Raw genomic sequence first — 20,358 nt, 5'->3', positions numbered from 1 at the left:
GTGAAATCAGTCTCAGCTCACCATCTGGTCTGGCTTGATGAACATAGACTCAGTTTCTGCATATTCACTGGGCTGTGAACACGTTTAAACTCATTCACATGTAACTTTGATTCATCCAACAGAAACCTTCAAATTAACAGATATGTTCATTATAAGTGTATCCTTTTTAACTTATTAATTCTACAAGCAATTCATTATTTTATGGCATCGTTCAGGAATTCCAACATGCCCTAGTCTAGTGATTTTTTCCTTGGGTTGCAAATTGGATCAGGTTACTCCAGCAGAGAACTAGATAATCCTGACAGGTTCAGAGAATAACCTTCCAGAGGGCCCATCCATGACCCACTTTAGCTGCTGAGGCACCATCCCAAAATCCCTTGCCATTTCCCACCTGCTCTAAATGACACTAAAGGTAGAGCTGAGACAACAGTTTACTAGAAAAACATGATTACAGGTCCATTTTTCTTTATTAAATTAATGTTAAACATAATCTATTACAGAGGTTCAATTCAAGGAACAGATGGTAAATACAGGGTAATACAGATAGAGACTAAACAATACGGGTGACAGCTGATACATTTACACAAAGCTAGTAGGTGCTAAGTGTTCTTTAAAACTATGCTTAAATAATGGAAAACAAAATTCTTTCATATATTTGTTTTTAAATTTGTTCAGATGCAAAGTACTTCAGTGAAACTGCAGGCCAATGGGCTCCCAAGACCACAGTCTGTGAATCTTCAAAATCCACTCTAATTAATGTTTTGAAGATTTTATTGAAATTTCTGTTTTTACTGAGTTATAGCATCAAGCAAACAAATTGTGTGAGCAGGGAAGCCAAGTGGTCAGATCACAAGAATGAAAGCTGAGGCATCTGGGCTTTTCCAGTGGGAGGAACTGCTGTCTTAGGGATAGTAGCAAGATTTTGTTTGAATAAGAAAATAATTCAGTTTCCACATGATAAAGTGTGAACTGCTGTGTGAAGCAGCATTCTCCCCACACCACAGCTGAATGTCTAAATACAGCCCACATCAAAATCCTTTCTCCTTCACACTGTTGATATCTGCTGAGTAGCTATTTTGTTTCTTATTATACCCATAGCTTCCATCGAGATCAACCAAAACTCTTTCCCATGGGGCTGGTGAGGATCCATCCAGTCCCTGGGATTTATGCAAACAGTTTAGGACCAACCTGCAAGAGAATGTCTAGAAAAATGGCAATAGAAAATCATACCCCCTACTTCCTTTTTTGGCTTGACAAGAAAGTGACAGAAATGTTCTTGTTAAAAACCTGATTTTTCATTTATGTTGAAAGGTAATTTCCACACTTAACATATAAGAAACCAAACAACCTTTGGAGCCAGACTCAACCAACCTACGTTCTGCAAGACCCGGTCACGGTGCTTTGCCACTGGCTGTGGGACTGGACCACAATGTCCACAAAATCATCTGCCAGATAGTTGGATCTTCCCAAGTATTGTTTGAGGACCATGATCTCAAGCTCCCCTAAAGACATCACAAATGTGAGTCAAAGAGCAGCAGTGACTCGAACAGGAAAAGCTTGTCTTTTCTGTTTTTTTTTCTCCTTTATTCTGCTCCTCTCATTTTCTCCCTTTACTCTCTTTCATCTCTTTGTGTGTGTTCCGAGGTATGCAAATGTATACATATAATATTTATACTTATGCAAACAAAAACTTTTGCTTTGAAAATGTTAAGTAGTCAAAGATCTGGGGAAGAAAAACCAGTGAGTTGTTGTTATGCACTGAAACAAAATAAAGCAAGACAAAGAAACTCTAGATTTATTACAAAACAAAAACCTCAGAATAATGCCTGCAAAACAATGTACTTTAAGTACAGTAATAATTCCTTGAGGCAGATTAATGAGCCCCTTACGTGCGTTACACTTCAATAGTGAAATGCAACTCAATCTAGCAGGGGGACGTAGCTCCAATGTTTAGAGCCAGAAGGCTCTGGCTAGAAAAATGTGCCTTTCTCAGCCACTGCAGAATCCAGAAATATTACTCTGCAACTATTAAAACGCACAAGATCATGGAATTTTCAGTTATATATTTTTTGAGTTAATGAGATGCCACATTCTTAGAAGAATCTATTATTTTCCAAAATACTTGCCATCCAGTGATTCAGGGAATTCACCTGGCTGAAATCTAACCCATAAGAAGAAATATTCGGTGTCTAGCTTGGTTGGCTCTCTGATTCCTGTTGCACAGCATGATCACAGATGTGCAAGGATGGAGGCACACGTGGTGCTGGGAAGACTGGGAGGGTGAGGCTGCGATGCAACATCCATGGGAGCATCCCTTATTTTTTCCTATACATATATATAACATCCACTGTTACAAATAATACATTCTTTCCTTTCCTTAACAGACTCTAGCACATATAATTTTGGCCAGCAGCTTGAATAAACACATCCCTTTGCATCAAGGCTGTATAAACATATTGGGTGCTGCCTGATCCAAGACACCTTTACTCTTTCTTAGGCATTTGTATACTCCACTGCAAGATGCCTTGGAAACTTTGGAGCTTCCAGCATAACTGTAAGAGCCAAATCCAGATATTTAATATATAAACGCTCTTTCTTTCGCAATCTCTTCCTCTCCCTCTCATGTTCCACTTGGAAAGCAATCTTATCACCATTTATTTTATGTAAGCCCCACTTCAGAATGAAATAGGACTATCCTTGTCCTTGTTTATTTTCCTGTCCCATCTTTGTTTTCTGTGCTCTTGGAAGGCTGTTGATCCTGTTTTCCCACTTGGCATGGATTCAGTAATGTTTTTTTTTTCAGTTGTCTCCAAGGCTACAATGCAAAAAGGCCCCAGAGGAGGTGGGTACTTGACTGGAAAGACACGAGTAATGTGGAGGCCCTACTCCTCTTCATTAGAGATTAGCAGAAATACATTTCGCTGTGATTTTCATAGGAAACTACAGGGCTGTAGGCACCAGCTTCCTATGAGTTGTCTCTAATCCTTTCATATTTATTCACCTCATGTAGGTTTTGCCATAAGCACTTCATGACTAATTGTAAAGGTTTAAAAGACAGCTTGAGATAGAGCTTTGCTCGTAAGATGTGGTGCTGCTCACTGGTCCTGCTGTGCTCATGAGCTGTGGGAACAGGGACACTTGGCCATTGACAAGCTCTTCTAACAACCACCAGCAGGAATGTGCAGTGTTGGTCTGGGAAATGCAGTCCTAAATGGAGGAACGGTTATGATTTAAATTAGACTAGAATTAGCCAAATAAATGGGCCAGATCATTTATCCAGTCTAGACTCTTTGTGCCATAGGCGCAGTTTACAAATATTACAGTGATTAAGCCGGTGATTCTTTCTGGATTTTCAAGTTGTTTTGAAATTCTCTCATTGCTAGGGTTAAGTCGAAATTTTGAAGATTAAAAAGAGTTTTTTGAGAACATTCTTCTGAGGAAAAAAGTGTTCAGTTCAGGGTAGAGATTTTGCTGTTGGTAAAAGAAGCCAGAGTGGGAGAGGAACCCAGGTTTTGTAAGTAATTACTTATAGAAAGTAGAACAGATCCAAAAGAAGGTATCAGTCCAAACAACCTAATGGTTGAGTATCAAAATAGTACTCAAAGGACTTAAATCCACACTGTTTACAAGAGTAAATCTAACAATGGAGCAATCATCACCCAATTTCCTAATTCCAACAATTAAACCATCTTGGTTTAATCCCGGAAGCTCCTCTGTTCCTGCAGATAGACATTAAATCAATGATTGTGTTGTCATGGAAAGCTTAAACTGAGCACAGCAGAGATGGGACCCAGACACTTCTCATACTTCACATCCTAATAGGTCAGATGGAAACAGCTAAATGAAGAGAACATTTAAAATGTGTTACCCATGTATTGCCTTTGAAGTGTAAAGAGACCAAAACTAGAATTTAAAGCAGAATTACTTAAGAACTTAGCCAACAGCTTATTTACACTATTATTAATGGTAGCTTTAAAAGCACAGTCACACCCAAAATGAGCTTTGCACTGTGTATGCATATAGAAAGACAAATTTCCTGCCCTAAGAGCAAACAGCTGAAAAGAATTTATTTCCTTGTCTCTTTATTTTTGACAACAGTGAACATTTCAAATAGAGACACTGAATGTTTTATATCAGTCTCCCATGCTCCCTATTTTATCGAGATGTACTCTTCAGTATAATTCCACCTCCATGAAACACGAGGAAACTTATTTAGATTTATAGTTACCTGAAAAACTACTGATGATGCACTGACACAAATAATTACTCTCTGTCCTAATAACTTTCCTCTCAATAGTTTTCTTTCTGGTTGCAGCATTCTTTGAAATTATATGTTACAATGATAATTAATAGGCATTTAATACAGTTTGAGCCATGAAAATTTCTGGCTACTTGGAAACTCTTCCCATTGTCCTGATTTTAATTAGCCTATTTCACTTTGGACATTTCAGTAGATTTTATTGGAATACAATCTTGTATTGGAGACATTTCTTATCAGGAGCAGAGAATCCGATGTTTTTTAGTTATTCCAAGAATAGTATTTGTCTTATATTCTAGACATTTCAGATGGTCATATCACCTTGATGAGATCCACTCAAGGATTCAGACACTCAAATGGGATTTTGGCAGAATTGAGGTGTCTAATTCCAATAATAGAATGCTCCACCTTTTGTGTGGACTACCAGGTGTCCAGAATTAATCACACACTGGCAACTGGCCCATTATTTTGGTCCTGTTATTGTTTTGTGAAAATGAAGAGCAGACCCCTGCCCGGCCTGGGAGCAGAGATATGTGATCAGGTGTGGTAGAACTACAACCCAAAAGATCCTGTTTTAGGGGACGGCACTGTCAAACACTGTCCTGGAGAGGACTGGTTTATGCTGTGAACTTTTCCAGTCTAACTCCAGTTACGGCTCTGACCAAGTTCTTCAGAATAAAATATTCTAGTGTTCACCAAGTTTTGCATATGCCAGATTTCTGACCAACTGCCCTAAGGATCTAACAGTTTAAGTTACTGAAGAAAGAAAAATCTGCAGGTTCACTTGAAGGTGGCAAGAACTGTGGCTCCCTATTTCATTGCCCCAGAGCTGTTGAAAGTGCATTAGCTGCCTCCTGCCTTTGAGGCATGGTTTCTTCCAAGGCTTTGGCTGGATAATATTTCTGTTATTATTTGCAAGATTGAAACACTGATTATAGAATGTATTAGAAAAAAAATCATAATGAGGCTACAAACCCCTTCTAGCTAAGCACAATTAGGTAGAGCCAGTGAGCATATTTCTCCAAGAAACTTCTTTTTACTTTGAACTACACTGGGCTTTTTTTAAATATGACTTCTATAAGAGGCGTTTGTTCCATGGTGTTTTTTTTAATCCACAACTTCTGAGTATTGTGCTCATTTTTTTTGCGTTGAGATTTTCCTGCATACAGAGTGCCAGCCAAAAGCAGGAGCAGCATCGCGAGCAGCCGTATCCAATGTTGCAGTTGTGAGGGGTGCTGGGCAAAGGCTGAACACCCCAAAAAACACCCTTCCATCCCGGGGAGCTTTGTTGGCTCAGAAACATGCGAACGGTAGTTCTGTGGTGGGTCCGCAAGTTGATGCAGAGACAAATTACCTTACCAAGTCGGCTCCCCAAATTAAAAACTGAGACTGGCAGTACATCAAGTACCCGAATTTGTTCCAGATTTAAGCAAATGCATAATGGCAGGTGTACACTGGAATTTAGGTCAGGCAGGCAAGAGAGATCAACAGCACAGAGCCACAGGCTTTAATTCTAACTAATAAAGAGATCGGCCAGGGGTTTAGTCCTGGCAATTGAAGTGGCAAACTGAGAATAATTACATGTTTGGAAAAACATCCCCTTGGGCATTCATCGTCAGCCCAGATCACTAGAAATGATTGTGATAAAAAGCATAATGAAATAGCCAGGTTGGTTGGCAGCAGCAAAAACATTTATTGCAATAATCACAATCTAAGCTCTGCAGAGAGATTTTGGGGGAAGACCAGAAGATTAATGAAGAACTGGTGTGTGGGAAAGTGCAGGTACTTAGATATTTGGGAAACTAGAAATTTTGAAATAAACCTATATAAGAAAAAAAAAAATCTGACACATTAGATTTAGCAGAGCACTCAGAGATAAATTTCTTAACATCTACAACTGAATGGCAAATATTTAAAAATACTTGTTTGGGAAGTTGCTGTTTACTTCAGGCAGGTGTTCAGTGATGCCTTCGCAGGAGCATGAAGATGTCTACAGAAAACTAAAGCACATAAATTTAAGGAAATACCCTTGAGGTTAAGTATCAGGGTGTAATGTAAATTATTCATAGCTGGAAATCAGTAATTAGTCATTCAGTGACAGAGGAGACAGGAAGCCTAGACAAAGTGTTCATTAAGAGGTTCTAGGCCCTTTTCAAACAGGCTGCAAAGTGATAACCAGAGTCATCGGCCGAAGAAAAGCCCACAGCACACCCAGTTAAGAAGAGCTTATCTTGCAGAAGTAGATTGTAAGTCAGAGAGTCTTGCAGCTGTGTGAATAAAGCTGTGTTCTCTATAGACCCAGAGGAAGCTAAACGAAAATATGAAGACATTGTCCATAGGTAGAGCTGCCAAGCTACTGTTTGGTGAACAAGGAGTCATCTGCTTCTTGGAAGATGTCCCTCGGCTAATGGAAGTCACTGAAGGCCATGGGGTCACTCATTTAGGATCCTGTGAGGCACACAGATTTACAGCACTGGGTTGCCACTGTTTAATATTGTACTATTATTCACTTTGAGCACTTTGGGGCAAGGGCCACAGTGACCTAAGAACTTACATAGTGAATACTTATTACTTATGGGGCCCACATGCTCTCTGGGGGCTGCAGGAATCTGCTCCTGGAAAGGAAACAGAGGCAACGTTTCCAACTGAATATGGGAAATGGAAATGTATGAACATACAATAAATGTAATTTGTGGTAATAAACAAAGCTGCATAAAAACCAAAAAATTATTTTAAAAAATTAATCTTGATGTTTTAACATGCTTAGAGGAGTTTTGTTACCTACCTCACTACTATTTTTTGGGGAACTGCTTCAATGAAGATTTTGTGTTTTGAAATACACAAACTAGAAGACGCAATTAAACTAAAAATCTTTACAAAAATAAATACATTTAAATAAATATATTTATCAGCCAAAGAATTTGTAGCTTTTCAGGCTAAACTTTGGAAACAAAAGTAGCTTTGAAACACTGGGTTTAAAAAATGTGCAAATTTTTCATTCTAACCTGAAAATGAAAAAGATTATTAATAACATGTATACCATATGTAAGTTCCTTTATGCTGTTAAATTATTGCAGCAACTTGGTTTTGTAGGTTCAACCTATGCAATAAATATAGGGAAACATGATAGGCAAGTATTTCCTAGGGGACTGAGATGTCCATTTGAATTTTCCTACTAAGGATGTTGAAAGATCAGAGAACTGTATTTTAGAGGGTTTTTTTTTTCAGTAGAAAAGAAGCTGTATCCACTCTGACTTTACTATGTGTAAATAATATTAATAGGGCTTGACTCATGCTGGGAGAAGTAGAAAAGCTGAATGAGGGTTCTTAGCAATCGAGCAAATTTAACCACTCTCTGTATTTGTTACCTGCAAATTCTAAGAGGGCTTACTTTTCATTTTATTTTTAGGGAAGACTACTCAAAGCCCAAAAGTGTTTGAATGATGTTAGTCTGCATTTATGTGCCAGAGCGATGGTGCTAGCCACTGATGAGCTCCACTTCCTTACCCACCCCTAGAAAAGCACAAGGCAAAGAACTCCAGATGAGACCTGAGGGCATTTTTTTGCTATGGGACTTACTCTGTCTCCCCCGAAAAAAGACCTACCCCAAAAATAAGCCCTAGCATGATTTTTCAGGATTTTTTGAGGATGCTCGAAATATAAGCCCTACTCGAAAAATAAGCCCTAGTTACAGTTCATAAAAAAAGTCAATTTAAATAGTGTCCAGGCAGCTACACATGTAAAAAAAGTAAGCACTTTTGGAGCAAAAATTAATATAAGACTCCGTCTTATTTTCAGGAAAACAGGGTAATTAGGGGCTTGTGTTGTAATTTGTGTTAATTTTCTAGGAAGACAAGCCAGAAGGATCCTTCTTAGCGTGCTGTGTATACACTGTCCACATGTTATAGAGAAGAGGAGAAAATGTATACAACATTGAGGGTAAGTACAGTATACAAGGAAACTGCTAAATTATGGCAAATACTTATGTCAAGAAAGGGTTTCAATGGAGGAGAAAAGTGAGGGGAAGATGATTTAGGAGATATGAGTAACTATCAAATGAATTTTTGGCATGTGGTCACTCTCGGAATAGAGTCAGTCAAATAGCTGATTTGAACTAAAGTCAGCCAGTTTTTGTTATATGAGCAGAATAGCAGTGAGGATCATTTTTACAGGCCAGGGGGAAGAAGTGAGACTATATATAAATCAACAGAATTGGAGAAATGTAATAATATAGAATTCTGACAAATGCCTTTTTAAAATACATTCACTTTTTTAAAAGCCCTTACCAAAACTGCATGTAAACTTATAAGCTACCAAGAGTTTGAATAGGATGCTCTGGGGTTTTACTTATAAAAATGTGCTGACATGGTAGGGTCAATTTTTTTTTCCATTAAGTTTAATGGTAGAATCAGAATGTATGTCCAATTTGTGAAGTCTGGTACCAGCCAGCAAATGAGATTAGGAAAATGAGAACTTAACATAGGGAAAAAGTTCCTGTTTTTCTCCCATAAAAATGAGTGATCAGACTGTCAGCAGCAAATGTGATGCTATTCTGGCAGATACTAGAACTATTGCGTTGCGTTTACTATGGCAATGCAAAGCTGTTGACAAAGCAGATGGAGTCGCATGGTACAAAATGCAGGTTTGCTCCTGCTCTCACTGTGATGGGTGATATCTCCACCATCACTGTCGCTGTGCAAATGCCTTGACAAGGGTGAGGTAACTGATTTTCAACCTCTGACTTGACCATCTACCCGCACAAGCCCAACTGATAAGGAATCACATTGGAGAAATTACTTTTGCTACAAAGATAATAGCAGATAAGACAAGATGAAAGTTAATCCTTCACTAGGGAGGGAAGTTAATGAATTAAAACACTAGATAACACTAAGAAAATGTTGGCTCAAGAAAAATCTAATGGGTGGGCCAACAGTTTACTGAAGCCAAAATTAAGTACAGATATTTATAACCAGTATAATCTAGAAATTACAGGGACAGAGATAGAACAACAACTGAAAAAAGACAATTTGTACCAAGATAGTGACAGAGGCGGAAAAACCTTCATTTTATTGGCTATAAAATGCAAATGTTGTGCACACATGTGTCTGCCATCTGTAGGCCTGGCCGCCCATGGGCTGGCTGTACGGGCAATCAAATTTTCACATTATGAATGATAAGAAAGCAATACAGTGGCAGCTCATGATGTGCTCTACCATGCAGGTGGTGTTTACAGATAAGCTCCTTTTTGGAATGAACACTTGAGGTCAAAATAATCCAGTGAGCTGTTTGAGCAAAGAGGCAAACAATATTAAAATACATATGAGCTCACTGTAACCCTTGCCACTTAGGCCGTTGTGTTTATGGCAGTCTTCCCAAACAGAGCAGTTTCGCTTTGTAGTCATGCAAAGCACCTGCCACTTTTATAGCACAAACTCACACCTCAGTTTTCACACCAGTAAACTATCTGCATGCCCTCGTTGTGGTTACAGGTTGCATAGTCAAAGAAAAAAGCATTCAGATTTACCCCTTAATATTATTTTAATGAATTGCATCACAGAGAAGTAGATTGAAAAGGCACCTTGTACAAGCAAAAATCTGGTCTATTTAAAAGAAGTTATAAAAAAAATAAAGCACCATGTCTTTCATAAAGAGTAGTATATGTTGAACAGTTCATAGCTCTTACTAGCGGAACAATAAAAAAATGAGTTTTATATTCAGTCTTGATTTTCAGGCACAATTATGTGCTATTCACTACGATTTAGAGTAGACAGTCACCACAAAGATGAATTAGGACACACCAAATTTTCTAAGGCCAACTCTGCAATGTTATAATTCAATTTAAATACATGAACAATCTATAGAGTTGAAACAAATCATACCAGCTAGAGAGCTGCCTAAGTGAAAGGCCTTTGACTCTGAATACATGATTTAATGCTGGTTTAGAAGAGTAATATGCAGTGGTACCAGAGGCTGGGCCCAGGTCCATTAATAATAGTCAGAATCTAGTCCTTCTAAAACCAAGTAATTTTGAGTGTATTTTCTGCTGTTTGATTCTGTGCAGGGCTACAATAAGCAATAACTTGTTGTGATACCAGTTTCAGTGCAGGCAGAATGTATTCCTGGATCTTACAACTTCTGCAATGCATCCACCTTCCCAGTTAATTACTTAATTTTGTTCTAAGTTTTGGTGTATTAACCAAACTCAGCCCTGTAGTGCTTGTTGAGGAAAGAAAACTTGCAGAAAACATTTATTTGGGAAAACAACTTCTTGTTTTCTGAATACAACAGAAAAATGAAAACCTAAAAATATCAGGCTTTCATCAGTATTTTTATAGAGCCAAATAGTACCAGGAGGGATTGTTACTCTGTTCAATGTAAGTCAGCGCAAAGACCTGACTCTGCAAAATATAGACACCAGTAAGGAGGTAGCTTATCTGATCAAAGTACTGTTAAAAATGCAGTGGAAAGACCCAGATGGATATTTTAATATACTTGTTATAAAAAATAAGTGCATGGAAATGATGTATACTAAATGCTAAAGAAGACATTTAGGTCGTCTTTGTACGGAATCAAAATGGTAGGTAGCTGATGGTCACTGTTATTAAACACATCCAATTGCTCAGTCTTGGGGAACCTTTACTAACTTTCTGTTTGGAGGCAGCAGAGGCAGGAAAAATGCACTCCCAGAGTTTTTAGTGATGCTATAATAGATCCTCAAAGTTACTTTTTAACACAGATGGTACAGAGATGGAATAGAGTCTTGTATTTCTTTCTCATAATCGCTATCATTCACAGGGAATTTTATTTCCTTGGGTACTTCTCTACTTCTCATAAACACACATTTACATATAAATACATATATATAAAAGAAAGTATTTATGTGTATAAAAAGGCTATTTAAGACAGAGTGTTCAATATCTCCTCCAGAGGGCTTCCTGGGGGTTGCCTGCCACGCTTCAAGACAAGGCGTGTGGTGCACCGCCCCAGGGATTTATTTCAACTTGCATGGCAATCTACTGTGAAATTCTGATTTCTCAGTGCTCAGTGGCTGTTCCTGGCAGGAAATGAGTTTTATGGATGCTAACGATATATGACTGGAGCCCACTACACAGCTCTTTTCCCTCCAGCGGGGAAGAGAGTTCATCAGGTCTGTGCCAGCATCGCACGTCTCCTTCCCTGCTCCCCACCACAGATTTTGGAGAAGGTCAAAGTGCCTGTGTAGGATTAGCCTTGGGAGCAGCAATACCTGGAGCTTTTGGGACAGAAATTTCCCCATCCACCCCAAATACATCAGCGCAGAAGGGTATCTGCCACTGCCAGCAGGTTTCCCTTTACAAAGGCAAGGTGAACAAAGCTGTTGGGAGAGAAGAGGGGGGAGCAACCAACGTGAGTTTGTGGTTCCCCTTTGTAGGAAAGCATGATGGCAGTGAGAAGGGCTGCTGGAAGGCTCCTCACCTCTCCCAGGACAGACAAACAGACACACACACAGGAGGAATCCTGCATTAGCACCGCATGTATGCAAAGGTGTTGTCTTGCTTGCCCGTGGCCAGAAGTAGCCTGGGCTGCTAAGTCAAGCCTTAGGAAAGGGGTTGAACACTGAATCAACTTAAGTAAAGTGAATATAATCATCTCTGCTTCAACCCCAGGCAGAAAATACTGCCACGATATACAGACATCCTGGACCATTAAGATCCTACCTGAAAAGGGATGGTTATCCGGTACAAGTGAAAGCACCAAGATACTAAATTTGTCTGATTTCCCCCCCGACAAAGCCTCCTATCTGCAGCCAAAGTAATACCAGCAGACTAAAGATATACACCAGGGGAATGGGTGAAAAACTTGGCATTATGATAGGAAGACCTTGACCTTAGATGCCAATGTTGTTATATTTGGTGGGCATCATCTGTCCCCTGCCATGCCCAGGCACATTTGAATGGAACCTCAGGGGAAAAAAAAGAAAAAACAGAAGCCCTTGTGAACTGAGCCAAGAAAGAGGAAAATGTAGGAAAAAAAAAATCAAAAACTGGCAGCATCCTTTGGGTAAAGCTGTGTTCAGTCTAGTGCTATTGATTTTTTATAAATACCGTTATTAAGCTTATATTACAAATTTTACCTGGGTTTTCTCTGTGTAGATATTAAGCCTTGGGTATAAAGAGAAAAGAGATATCTAATTTTCTTTCCCTTCCTTTTAAATTTTTTACTGAATTATTAAAATAGCGTTCACCCTCAGGAAGTACCCATGAGAAAAGCGAACCAAACCACCTTTGTAGATCTTCTCAGGGGACACCGAGATTCTGTTTGGTGATCCTTATTTTTCTTGTGAGTGGTTTTGCAAACTAGCGGGCTGATTCACCAGTGGTGCAACCACCGTGTCTGATGCACTGGGGTGGGAAGATCAGGAATTATGGTGTTGGGCAAGCAGCCCAAGTGTCCTTCAGCACAAACAGATGAAGGTGGGTCTGTGCTTCTGCACTCCCTGATCTTCAGGAAGAGCGACAATGACAAATATATAAAAATTCTCAAGTGGCAACTATTTCTTCCCTTATTATGCACAAATCCTCTTAGACCAGTAGACTCTAATAACTGGAATTTATCTTCTTGAGAACAATAGTTTTTAATTACTTTCTTGCTAGGTTTTTGTATGTCACTGGAGCTTTGGCAAATTCAACATCTATGTGACAGTGGAGTGTGAAGGGTACATATCTCTGACTTAAAGTCAAGATTAAAAGACAGCTATCACTGAGTCAACTGAGATAGAATTTGGGATTACATCGCTCACATTTTTAAAGGATATCTCTGGTTCTGACTCAAAAGATTCTAGACTGCTATATAAAAACTGTATCTTTTCTTTGCCTGATACTGATTTTAATTGCAGCTAATTAGTATTAGACTGTTTACATATCCCATCTGTCTAAGGACGAGAAATTGTTAATATCTGGTAGATGATACATATTCCAGCTGTTGGAATGGTTCAGTGTTTGAAAGTTAGTTAAAAAAACCCCAAACCAGATGTAACAAAATGCTTAGTTTAAAATGTTGTTAAAATGTCACAGCCATTAAATTAAAACTGAACCAATTTAAAATATAGTTTTGTCATGTTCCTTTCACCATCTGTAGGAAAGCCTTAAAACACAAATCTTACCCTTTTATTGTCAAATGACACTTATTAGTTTAACTTTTAATTGCCATGTTAATTTGTTAAGAGTGCTAAGTAAAGTTTAAGCACCATATAATTGAAAATATCAAATTCTATAGCCATGAAAATGGAACTTACAATAGAAATGGCAGCTGATGCTCAGTTGAAATAGATGTGTTGGAACAACAATTATGCACCTGATTTTTAGTTCTTTAAATGAGTCCTTTAGGCAGGAGTTGCCAGCGCTGTAATTTTGAAAGAGCTAAAGGTCAAATATCCTATTTACAAAAACACGTTCCTTGGTTATTGCATCCATATCTCAATTCAGCTTTAAGTGTAAGTAATAAACCTGAAAATATTTTAGGGCTGATTAAATTAAAGTGAATTTCGTATTAAAACATGCTAAAACACACCTACAGAATAAATAACAAGCCCCTGAAGGAAATTCAAATATAGATTAAAGTGATTAATACCCTAAGCTGATGAATAATAATGTTTTATAAAAAGCATGCTCATGAATGGGGCACCTATGCCTGCAATCAATCCACGTGGGTGGGCCTGGCAGCTGGAAACCACTCAACTGACGTCTCTCTGTGGGTGTAAAGGTCCATACACACCCACACAGGGATGTGACTGCAGAACACGGACCAACCTTTTAGCCCTCTTTAGTCATTCATATCTGAGTTGGAAAGTGCCAAAGAAGGTCAAATATCATTGACCTCAGTGTTTGTGAAGAGTTTCTGCCAAGTACAAGACAAATCTATAAACAGTAAACATGACTTTACTCATATTCTTAGTCACTTCATTAGCACAAACAACAAGTATCTATGACTTACAAGTATTTTCTTATTTTGAACACATTTTATTTACCAAGTACTTGGTTTCTCATTTCTTTTAATTACACATTTTAGTAAAAAATGGTAGGAAAGCTGAAAAGGTCAACACAAGGATCCTGGAGGATAAACTGTTGTTCTTAAAAGCAATTCCTACTGGAAGAAAATATGATGATTGAGAGGTCAGTGGTGCTAGGGTAAGCACAAGATAAGTCACAAGTGATTTGAAGTAATGTTTCCTTTGATCTGCCAGGCCTTTCCATACATAAGGAAATCCAGTGGGGTGCTAAAGGCTTTGCTAATCTTCCTAATGATATGCTGAGGATACTTAAGGCTGAGGTTAAAGAGGCATTTCAGTGCAGCTTGACTTGTGAACTTCTGATAGACGGAACCGACCTTCCTCTCTAAGATATTTGTAAAGCATCTGTCCACATTAGCAAATGTGTGGGCAACTGCATGTAGGAGCTTGGGCCAGAAAAGTCTTGCTAAAAAGAGAACCTTTAGATGAGATCTGCTGTCAGCCATTGTGCCCTGGGCAGTGATATTGTAGGGTTCCCACATGGTTTATGCAGGATGTGTATTAAGAACAAGGATGGTTTAAAAGCTTTGAAGAAAAGAGGAAATCAAAGAGCTGAGGTGGTCAAAATCTTTGACAAGTAATACTGGACAGGATGGTGGGTATAGGACAAATGTGCTTGGGAAGATTCAAGCTCCTTGTTGCAACATCTTACTTTTAGGTCAAACTTTAACATTACCATGGCAGCCACTTGAGATCACAACCAAATCACAGCCAGGCATGAAAACAATATCAACATTTGACTAAGGAGTCTGAAAGTAAACTTGGGAGGCATTGGTCGTGAAAGTTCAAGAATCGTCCAGGAAAAAATAAAAAAGAGAAACATGTAATCCATTTTGGCATCACTGAGGTCCAAGGCAATTACTTTTTGCTAAGAAACTGGTGTTGAGTGTTTTGCTCCTGAACAAGACCTAAGGCCTGAACAGACCTAAGGGAGCATGTCCATATCCTTCAAACTATTTGAGATTCAGAAACTGAGATATCTACTGATCTTTTATTGTAAGGTAACTGGTTAGTTAGATGTGCTCAGACTGTGCCCAATACATATGAACACTGTGCTTAGTTTGCCAGTCTCGGCAATGTTCTTTCCAAAAAGGAGTCATCATTTGCATTGTCGCATAGGCAAGGCTCTTCATCTAGCAGCCCATGGAAAATATGTAGCTCCCGAGAAATAACTAAGGAGTTGTAAAGTGTAATAGAGTTTCCCAGGTTCAAGGTGATGCTGTTATCACATGAGTATGCGTGAGACCTGGGTAAACAGTTGACTGAGAAATGCAATTTTGGAATGATTTCACATCAGGATGGTGTCAGAGATGGTCACGGTGCTGACAGAGAGAGCACGCAACAGGCAGAACCAAGGCATGGGCTGCAATGGGAATGAGAAACTGCTGGTGGCCACTGAAACCAAAGAGAAAATGATTGAGGTGGTTGGTAGGAACTGTTCAGACATCAGGACGGAGGGCTGGAGAGCAGCATCATACAGCAAGAGGACTGGGGTTGGTTCTCCTGCACTTGGCTGAAGCCAGAGCAAACTCTCTTACTCACACAGGCTGGCTGGGGCAGCTCACTCCCAACTTTTCTCTAAGTGAGCTTTCTTAATCAACCACCTAAAAATCCCAGTATGAGGTTTGTGGTTCAAATACTTGCACAAGAAATAGAAAAGCCCCTTTCTTCACCTTCTTGTGTCGGCAACACCTGCAACCTGCCTGCTAACCTATGCTGTGTGGGACAGCCAACCTCCCTCCAAGGAACTTTAATATCCTTAAACACAGGTTAAAGCATAATTCTCAAATACTCTCAGTTGCCCAAAGACTATTTAGTTGTTCCATGCAAAGTGAAATACCTTTAACATGAGAAATGCCCACTTCAGAAAACCATACATTTTAGTGGTAAGGGTTAGAGCACATCTGTGGGAGGTGAGGGTTGAGTCACCTCAACCAAAGGAGAAAAATATTACTAGGCTTTTACATTACAGGTAAAGTACTTCAGTCAGTGCTCTATAGGCAATGACTTAAATATAAGTTCTGAAGCCCTGCTTTGGAGTTTAGGTGTCCTGGGTTTGTTATTGTTATTGTTTATTCGGGTTTGTCCTATTTAGGGACTTGAGTCATGACATTCCTGAGGAACGTTCCAGCGTTTTCACTTGAAATGACACTGTGACATCCTGCTTTCAACTGGCTGATTTTTATATCTGACTGCACATGAAAGGGAGTTTTTGTTCATTTTTTTTGCGTTTCCCGTAAGAATGGTTACGTTTTGAGCAAATCCACCCTGGGCTGACAGGCAGGACATCCTATGAAGCCTGCTCTGGCTTAAGGCTGAGATAGGTACCAGCCTTCTCAATTATGCTAGGGCTCAGTTTCTACATGTTCAGAAGCAGGGATGTAGGTGCTTTGAAAACGTCACAGGCAGAAACCCAAACACCCAGAAAAATTAGACAACTGCACACCTTATTTTGATTTTGAGGTTCCAGACTTTGAATATCTAAATCAGTAAATCCCTGCTGTGAATTTCGTAAATTCACCTCTGCCAGATTTGACAAATCCGGATTCAGAGTTTATTCCACCAACATTCTGAGTATGTGCTATTCAAAATATGCACTTGGGAGTTTTAGCAAAAAATAGAAAAAAATATATTCATCCTTCTTATTTGCTGTTTAGGGAAACCCCTCCTAACAATCAAGCCTTTGTCTGCAGTCTGTAAAGTGGCATCTCTTAAAGCAGTTGCTTTACCAAGACCCTTTCACAGGTATAGTGTGCTGGATAAAACAGAGGAGAAGTAGTTCAGTGAGAGCCCCAAAAGCGTTAAAAATAGATGTGAAAGGCCTGTTCTTGTTCAGGACACACACTTCTTGCCTCACGCTGAGCAAGTTACTAAGGGCTAGCTCCATGTAAACAGTCCCAGAGGCTAAATAGGGCAGCTAAGTCAAAAGGTGAGATCATGGAAACCACTAATCATTTATTGCCTCACCTCGGAGGCCTCTCAGCTACCCACGGCTGTCACTTTCTGGCTTTAAAGCTTCCCCTGGTTTTGAGCCCTTCTGCAAACCCAGCATTGCCTCAGCCCTGACCCTGCCAAGCAGCCTGGCACGTCGTCCGCTCTGCCGCGTTCCCAAAGGTACACGCTCCCCACCTCATCCCATGAGGTCTCCATGAGGGAAATGTGCCCAGGTTATGTCTTGCACATGCTGATACATTAGTCTGCTTATAAAAAAGCATGGTGACTGTCACTTTATTTCAGAAAAAAAAAAAAAGAATTCAGATTGTTATTTAGAAAAATAGAGCATTAGAGCTCTTCTGCTCATGGTAGATGAGACTTAGACCATATATCCTGGTTCCAACTCATGACCAATGGCCATGCTGGAGATTGCTCTGGGTTGCAGCTCCTCCCCAGCCACCCTGCTGAAGCTGTATGAGTGTCAGACAGAGTTTATCTTTCTATGTGTTTGAAGGGAATGGAAGGCAGAGACCTGAATATATGCGACATATATATGCAACATATATAGACACAATATAATCACAACATTATGCATAGATAGAAATAGTGATTTGAATTTTTTAATGCCTAACACTAAAGGTCTAACATCAAGGAAGCTTAGGTGCACAAATACCTTGAAGGCCCGCAATCCATCACAGTGAACCTGTACACATAGACGTAAGTTGGTTGGAAGGTCAGAAAATCCCTTGTAACTTCTGAGTCTCATCCAGCCAGTTTTTTTGAGGACGGCCCCAAGAAACTATTTTCAAATCTCTAGCACTTCACATCAGTGCTAAACACAGCTGCAAGTTCTTTAATGATGCTCAGTATCTAGCAGCTCACTTTGTCTTGGGAGTGAAGTATCTATAAAAAATGGATCCTGAGCATTTCAGTTTGTCTATTTTTGTGCTCTGAATTGACAACAGGTTGAAAAATGAAACAAGACCTTCCACAGGTAAGTTTTACACTTGTAAAATATTAAAATTAAAGCTTATTTATGCTTGAACTTCTCAGTCATTTTTCCCTGAGGCACTTTTTGTGGATCATGTAATTTTAAAATAAAAAATGCCACTCATGCAATGGTACCAGAAATATTTACCTAAGCCAAAAGTAATTCTCGGAAGTATATCTTTCTGCTGTGTATTTCAAAAACTAAGCCAGGAATACAGTCACAATTGAGGGTCCACAAGCAGACGTATAACATTACCCTGCAAATTCTCTCTGTGGTAGATTGCTGTCTTCCCTATGACAGTGTTTGTGACCGATAGTTAATGTCATAATTTTTGCCGGCTCCCACTTCCTCTAATGAGCTTGTGGATGTCCACATTGTCCATACGCCTTTTTCTCAGAGACAACAGTTCACTGCCACCCAGAAATGTTTGGAAATGTTTATTTGCATGGATGTGTATGAACACAGAGATAAGTGTGTGGGTGCGTGTTTATATATTTAACTATGCAGGAGTAAACTTTCTGGATGGAAGCTGATAAAGGTCAGATGAAAGTAAGCACTGAAATGATTGCTAAAATAATAAAAAGTCTTTTTTCTGTTCTCACAAAAACAATGCCTCACTGATGCTGTTAAATGTCCACGTTAAAACACGGGGTTGGATATATAGAAAATTATATTGGTACTCTAACTAATAGATTAAAAGGAGAGTTAGTTGGGTCAAATCTTGATGCTATTTGCATGAAGAAAAACATTGAGCTGAATTTAAAGAGGCACAGGTTTCATGCAGAAAGAAAACATTTAAAAAAGAAGCAGAGCTGGAACAACATACAGATTGAACGTAACGTGTAAGGCACAGCAACCATGGCCCATGCATGCAGAAAATTGAACAAAGCAGAATAGTTCAGAGAGTTTTATACTTATGAGGATAAGTGGTTATGTGGTCAGACAGGAGGACGAAGTGCCAGGAGGCTGCCAGCATCCAACACCAGATGAGGATCTGAATCACCCTGGGCCAGTCACATGAGCTCTTTGTGTTTCATGGAAACCAAAACGAGCCAGGCAGAACCTCACTGGAAACCAACACTGTGTCTAGGAAATGTTTTCCAAGTCATGTCATGAACATAAAGATTCCTCTGGAAAGTACCTAACGGCGCATTTAGTATGAAGACACACTTTCAAAAACCTCCAAAGAAAGAGTTTTCACAAAGTAGTCTGAGGATGCTGTGAGCAGTTTGAGGGCTGCTCCTGCAAAACTTTCTATCCCCAGTAACCTTAAGCTTCCAAATTCCCATGAGACTGACTTCTTAGAGATGCTGGAAATAAAGTGGCTATTTTCTGAATCTCTCTATTTTGCTGAGCCCCAGACTGTAGTGGAGGCCAGAAGAGGAAAGAAAATCCTGTGGGTGAACATTTAGTTCTGTGGCAGTCAATGGCCAATCAAGTTCTGTGGGGCAAGATTTCTTCCTGTACTTTTACATATATAATATATCTTGCATGGATAAAATTAGAAATGACTTCACTGGGATCTGGTAATAATAATAGCAATCTGATGTAAGTTTGAGAAGAATCAAACTTGAATGATTCATAGCTTCAAGCAATATTGATCTTCCCCATTAGTAGTTGGCCTCTGATCATATACAGTTGCTTAATTCTTTTTGTATTTATGGCAGTTGAATTGACTGTTTTTAAGTGCTATGTGTTTTCCTGCTCATAAGTAGTATAGACTTACAGTTTATTTACATGGGGAAGTTTTGGGGAGTGTGTAAATCTAAGCTGTGTAATGCACAACAACTGTTGTGCAACTGTTGTGTTGAGTACACAATTTCTGGTTAAGCTTCTTCCCTCTGAAATCCTCTGCCTAGGCGTTTAGGGATTTTTCTTGCTGTAGAGTATAAAATATCTGCCAAATCTGCTTGAATTCTGGGTCTTTGGGGTCACATTAAAAAAAAAAAAAACAACACAAAGAACTCCCATCTCTCTAGTCCTTCCATCTGTTTTTTTGCTAGTCCGTGCTGTTTTGTAGCCCTGGGTCAGTGGGGTGGAGGAAACAGTTGGGTTTTGTGAGCCAAACAGCTGTTGCAAAAAGTCAGTGCTGCAGAGCCGGGCTGGTAAGCAGCAGTGGGTGCCAAA

The 20,358-nt window shown here is 39.3% G+C and overlaps 1 long non-coding RNA gene across 22 annotated transcripts in view; it reads left to right on the top strand.

The window, feature by feature from the left end:
• Positions 1-20,358, top strand: part of LOC110361046 (uncharacterized) — an 80,577-nt gene that overhangs the window by 32,950 nt on the left and 27,269 nt on the right. For 17 of the 22 annotated variants that reach the window (XR_010473394.1, XR_010473393.1, XR_010473405.1 and 14 more), the window contains 2 exons: positions 1,312-2,554; positions 8,107-8,197. This is a non-coding gene — a long non-coding RNA (uncharacterized LOC110361046). The other 5 variants (XR_010473392.1, XR_010473385.1, XR_010473404.1 and 2 more) reach the window with 5 other exon arrangements.

This window comes from Columba livia, chromosome 6 (genome assembly GCF_036013475.1).
Source record: "Columba livia isolate bColLiv1 breed racing homer chromosome 6, bColLiv1.pat.W.v2, whole genome shotgun sequence".
NCBI lineage: Eukaryota > Metazoa > Chordata > Aves > Columbiformes > Columbidae > Columba > Columba livia.
Note: the sequence above shows the minus strand (reverse complement) of the source record. Positions and strands in the feature narration are given on the sequence as shown.